Here is a 6,315-nt window from a genome sequence, read left to right as displayed (position 1 = left end):
GTTCGATTCTCGGGTTGGGCAAAGTAATGCTGCGTTGTGTATGGCTTTTCGAAAAAAATCTCTGTGGTAGCACGGAGTCTAGGATTGTGTCCAGTATATGACATTAGGCTCACCTCATATTACATGGGACTTATAACAGAAGTGGTGAAAAGTGAGTGTACATTGCACAGTGGCATTACGTGCCCTAATGTGCATTTTTGCATACCCCATCGGGGATAAAAAGGCGTGACGTTACATTACATGTTTTGATAGGATGAACTGAATTCATCCATAAATATTTTATTCCTTATCTATACATATATGGTAGTGGAGTATTTTTAAATTGAAGTCTCTAAACGAATTAATTATAGCAATTTGCGATAGATCAACCACAATTCAATGTAGATACCTTTAGCTAAATCTAAATAATTTGGGTACTCTAAACGAGGAAATAACACAATTGTTTGCATTATAATTTACACCGCTACCCTAAAAAAACGATCATAAAATTACTAAATTACATTTAAACACCTGGACTTTTCAGAAAATCCAAAATCAACACGCCCAACCTACATAAAAAAAAACAAAAATAAAAAATAAAACAAACACCCACTTCACAAGAATCCTCAAAAAACGAAAATTAATCGAAAAACACCGTAACGAAAAGAACGAAAAGTTTTTTCTATTTTTTACGAAAAAAATGTATTATTATTATGCGATTCGGTCGCAAATCACGTGGATTTTGTTATTTTAGGACCTCAGAGGTCCCTACCCCGAGAACCATTAACTTTGGTTTGCTTAGGCACTGAATTTAAACAAAGATTTTTATGAAGATTGCATATAACTTGCGGAGATAAAGATATTTTATATTTTTTTTCTATGTTAACGCTTTTAATTCCTGACGGTTTGGTTATTCAAAGTGTAATTATTTATTAATCGGTCAATTTGATTGCACGGATGGCGCGGTAGCTTAACAACCGGCTGCCAAGTAATGTGTAGCGGGTTCAATTCGCGCGACCAACTCTTTGTGTGATGTGTATGTGAACTTGTATGTATGTAACACACCAGGAAAAAATCAAGTTAAAAAAAAAACCCTCCTTCTGGCGCGGTCGGGCAATGAAAACATATTACACACGTTTTTTAATTTTGTCATATAAGTAAACTTAGTTATAATGGAGTTAAGTTTAGGAGAGGGAGTCGTTACGTCACGGTACTACTCTATAAAATGTAGTAAATTGTGACAGCATACGGTATTTCAAATCAATGTATCGTCGAAATTATACGGATCTAACCTTTTTGAAGTTACCAGATGGACATAAAAAAATGGGTAGTACACTATTGCAAAAAAAATATTAAATTTTTACAAGTTATAAGTCCATATAATGGGGGGGGGGGAGAAACTATATTGTTTTTGGCTAGACAAAATATTGAACTCTGTGCAATCATTGAGAATTTTCTTCGAAAGCCTTTTTAGAAGGCCGGCAACGCACCTGTAACTCCTCTGGTGTTGCGGGTGTTCTTTGACGGCCCTGATCGCTTACCATCAGGTGACCCGCTTGCTCGTTTGACACCGATTTCATAAAAAAAAACATCCCGAAAACCAAATCTGATAATCAGCAGAAACGCGATAATCGACAATCGATAATAATATTCCGATTTACGATCGACATAATACATAGTCATAAAACTCGTACAAGACAGAATTGATACATTATTTATCTATGATTCAATACCTATTCTTATGCGCAAAAAACCTTGAAAGTAACAAAATAAAAGAAATAATTGATCAGCTGTTCATGTTTATAGTTTATTAACAGCTATTTCGACGCGTCTTATAAGTCCCGTATGGTCTAGTGGCTAGGATACCTGGCTTTCACCCAGGAGGCTCGGGTTCGATTCCCGGTACGGGAAATTTCTTTTTGTGATTGTAGGTACTTTTTATTTTTTTTACATATATTTTTTTCTATTAATTTTTATATAAATAAGGATTAATAAAGGTTTGAATGTTTTAAATATGCTTTGCGGCTTTGCAATCAATAATCACAATTTTTAAACTTAATTAAAAAGTAATTGCCTACACAAAGCCGACTTAATATGTACAATTATATAGGTTGATTATGTCCGGATTGGGACACACATACATACATAAGCTATTTTCATCTCGGTTTTAAAAAAATAACTGATCTTGGGCCCTCGGTTTTGCCACTTACGACGTCCGGCACTCTGATTGACTAGCTCCAATGAACCAACTAATCAGAGAGCAAGAGGCGGTAAGATTTCGATACCGTTAAACGTAACATAAACTTGTGCTAAGCCCTCTTTTTTCAATATATTTGTTTACACTGAGCGTTGCAATTGCAAGCTTGCAAGGCTTAATGAATTCATTCTGTCGGCTTTTGTATCGAACACATGCTATGTTAAAACTTTAATAGGGAAAGAAAAATTTCGTTGCAAATAGCTTTTTTTTTTGAGGGGGGATAATCATTCAATGACTTTTCTCGCCTTGGGCGAGGCGAGAGGGAGTGTCAGACTCTTACTGACTAAAAACCATCCCGTTCCTACTCCTGCTTTTTGAACCGGAGCCCCGGTAAACCCGCTAGGTAGTCCGCAGCTCCGGATCAGGCATCAGCCCTACTGGGCCCCATCTGTGGTGGTCTGATGGCTCTTTGAGGCGAGCGCGGAACGCGACGCGCCGCACGCACGGGTCTGGTTCTGGTCGGGCGGCGAGCTACCCTTGCTCGCCGTCCGCAGGCTGTTTCAGGCATGTCGGCTTTCTGTGAGGCCGTGGTATCACTCCGGTCGAGCCGGCCTATTTGTGCCGAAGCTCCCTCACCTCTTTCTAGCCAAATAATGTAGTTACGTTAGTAAATGTCGTACTTAGAGTCATTTATTAGTTACCTAACCCCTAATCCAGTCCTTAGCAATTCGGAACAAATTCGTTGCTAATAAGTAATTGTTTTAATAATCATCAAATGTCTCTAACTACGAAAGTATGGAATCAAACAAATTTAGAGACTGCCTCGGTAGTCGAGAAGTCATAAGTGCGACTGGCGGCCATGGGGTCTCGGATTCGGTTGCCGGTCGGGCAAAGTATTACTGGGTTTTTTCGGTTTTTCGAAAATTTCTTAGTGTTAGCACCGAGTCTGGAATTGTGCCTAGAATAAGGCAATAGGCTCACCCCCTATTACATGGTACTTATAACTTAAATGGTGAAAAGTGGGTGTCAGTACATTTTACAGCGGCATTACATGTAATGTGCACCTCTGCCTTCCCCTTTGGGGATAAAAAGGCGTGACTATAGAGCGAACGTCGTGAAATGTAGTTTCTACTGCACTATAGGGTGTCAAATTTTTCAAGTATTTTATTTGTTTTCTATGATTACTGTTGCCGCAACACCGCACACACATACTGATACTTTAAGAGAAAATGAAATTGAATTTTTCTTCACAAATTCACCTGTTCTTAAAGATAAACTGTTATTTAAAAGCCGTAGTGGACCGAAAGTTATACACCTGTTTCTCATACACGGTTCGAAACCTGTATACCAATGTGACTTTTTCCGAGTTACATGTACTTTCTAAGATTACAAACGGTGAAGGAAAACTTCGTGAGGGAACCTGGGCTTATAATTTCTAATTATAAGTTTGAAATTGTCAACCCGCATTGAGCAAGGGTGGTGATTAATGCTCAAACCTTTGTCCGTGTGAGAAGAGGCCTTTGGTTAGCAGTGGCCATTTATAGGTTGATGTGTGTAATGCTTTTTTGGGATTTTTAATAATTAATTCCTAGTGTATGGTAAAAAGAAATACATATATATCATTTAGTTATTAGTGATGACAGTGTATGAAAAATTAATATACACGTATTTTTTTATTTGGTCATATAAGATAACAAATACTTAGATAAAACGAATCATAAACTTTAGGACTGGGAGCAAATAAGTCATTTCTACGTATAAAATGTACTTAGAAGTGATGTCACACGATATTTTAAATCAATATTATGTTCGCAAGCACCTATTTGTTTCTGTAAGAAAATAAAAAATTCGTGTCTAATGTTTTTAAATAATCTAAATGACGTACATTATAATAAAAATTATTCATCTACCCTATTGCATTGTGTCCACAATGTCACGAAAAATAATAGCAAGAATGTTTTTTTTTTAAACTTAAAATCTCATCATAAGACATAATATTACATTCGGAAAAGCATTTACTTCATTCATTTCATTCCGTTCATTCATTCAGAGAGAAACGTGTTCGTATTTTAATAAATTTTAATGTATGACTGCTCTCGATTAATTTTAACAATATACTTCAGTCTGTAACGTAGAGTGAATGAAAGTTTACGCAAAAATCTTTATATATATAATTCTTCTGTAAGTGTGTATATCACTGAACTTTTCTTAAACGACTGGACCGATTTTGATGAATTTTTTTGTGTGTCTTCAAGGGGATCTGAGAATGGTTTAGATTCACAATTTTGTCCGCTGGACAATGTTTTTTTTAATTATCTTTTTATTTATTAGTAGTTGTTGATTTTGGAAATTTTCAAATTAAACACGTGTAGACAGGACAACGTCTGTCGGGTCCGCTAGTAAATAAATATATAAATAAATGGACCCGCACCTTCTGGGTTTCCAGGAAAGTAATCATTTTAACTTTAACCTTTTAAAATGTTAATGGAATGAGGACAACCGTATTTTTGGTCACCACATTATGCAAACGTTGTGATCCGGTAGTTTAAGAGGCCTACTTCTTATGTATGAGAGTGTGGGTTCGAAACCTACCAACGACAAATACCAATGTGACATTTTCCGAGTTATATGTACTTTCTAAAATTATTTGGACATCAATGGGAAGGAAAACATCGAGAGGAAACCTGGGCTTATAATTTCTAATTTGAAGTTTGAAATTGCCAACATGCATTGAGCAAGTATGGTCATTAATGCTCGAACCTTCTCCGTGCAAGAAGATGCTTTTGGTCAGCAGTGGCCACTTAGTTAAGATTTCACGATTCGTAATCGAAACTTTAGTTACATGACTAACAAAAAACAAATTAAAATATATAAAGGTATGTAACTGCCTCGTTGGTCGAGTGGTCGCAAGTGCGACTGCCGAACAAGGGGTCTCGGGTTCGATACCCGGGTCGGACAAAGTATTACTGGGCTTTTTTCGGATTTTCGAAAATTTCTCAGTAGTAGCACGGAGTCTGGAATTGTGTCCAGTATATGGCAATAGGCTCACCCCCTATTACATGGGACTTATAACACAAATGGTGAACATTGTATAGCGGCATTACGTGCCGTAATGTGCACCTCTGCTTACCCTTTCGGGGATAAAAAGGCGTGAAGTTGTGTGTAAAGGTATGTAAGTACATTTAAATAAATAAATCACAAATGAATGTACCTAGAGCTTAATCCACCAGCAGTGTTATTTATTCGCGTGAAATAATCCTGTATCCTGTATGTATCACAACGATAATTATGAAACACATCAAAATCCTGCTGAATAAGGTTCCACTCAGATCGAGCTCAATTTTAAGTGGATCAACAGCATTTAACAAGCATAAAATTAACACGAAATATACATATATTCACGCTTGTTGTATGTCCGAAATAGGTGGACAGATTACATTTTTTTATGTTTTCTAATCGCGATACCTAAATCAATAAGTACTTTCTTTATACTTTTAGGTAATTTGTAATCCCGGAGCTGCGGACTGCCTAGCGGGTTTACCGAAATCCCGACTCGGAAAGCAGGAGTAGGAACGGGGTGGTTTTTAGTCAGTAAGAGCCTGACACACCCTATCGCCTTGTTCAAGGCGAGAGAAGTCATAGGATGATTTCCCCCCTTAAAAAAGGCGACTTCACAAGTAATATGAGTCTTATTTTTATTACAATTACCATTATTAGTCCGGAGTCGACAAGTTCGGCAGCGTTTCCACCCCTGTGTCTCACCAGTTTCACCACCGTGATCGAAATAGATTGGGAGGCTATATTATGTTTACCCCCTATTACATGGGGTAGACTATGTGAGTGTGAGAAGTACATATACATATATACCTAAATATGCAATCAAAATTACCATTAATATAACGTTTCGCATCACTCGACACTTAAACCTGCCACTTTATGCCTCATACTCATAGTCATAGTACTTAAGGTCAAACGACTACTCCTTACAAGACCCACATAGTTATCAGTTATCAATATTATCGCAACCCAATTTAAACTGCGGTATCTAAGCTCATCAAGAGACGTTTATCTTTGATGAGTTATTGCTTTGAATTACAACCTTGGGTTTATAGCTCATAACAAACACTTACGGACATAAG

At 37.0% G+C, this 6,315-nt stretch overlaps 1 non-coding gene across 1 annotated transcript; it reads left to right on the top strand.

Annotated features, from left to right (window-relative positions):
* The first annotated feature begins 1,818 nt into the window (after positions 1 to 1,818).
* Trnae-uuc (transfer RNA glutamic acid (anticodon UUC)) lies at positions 1,819 to 1,890 on the top strand. Its single transcript has one exon. It is a non-coding gene; the product is annotated as a tRNA-Glu (tRNA).
* The last annotated feature ends 4,425 nt before the right edge of the window (positions 1,891 to 6,315 follow it).

This window comes from Spodoptera frugiperda, chromosome 9, assembly GCF_023101765.2.
Source record: "Spodoptera frugiperda isolate SF20-4 chromosome 9, AGI-APGP_CSIRO_Sfru_2.0, whole genome shotgun sequence".
Lineage (NCBI taxonomy): Eukaryota > Metazoa > Arthropoda > Insecta > Lepidoptera > Noctuidae > Spodoptera > Spodoptera frugiperda.
Note: the sequence above shows the minus strand (reverse complement) of the source record. Positions and strands in the feature narration are given on the sequence as shown.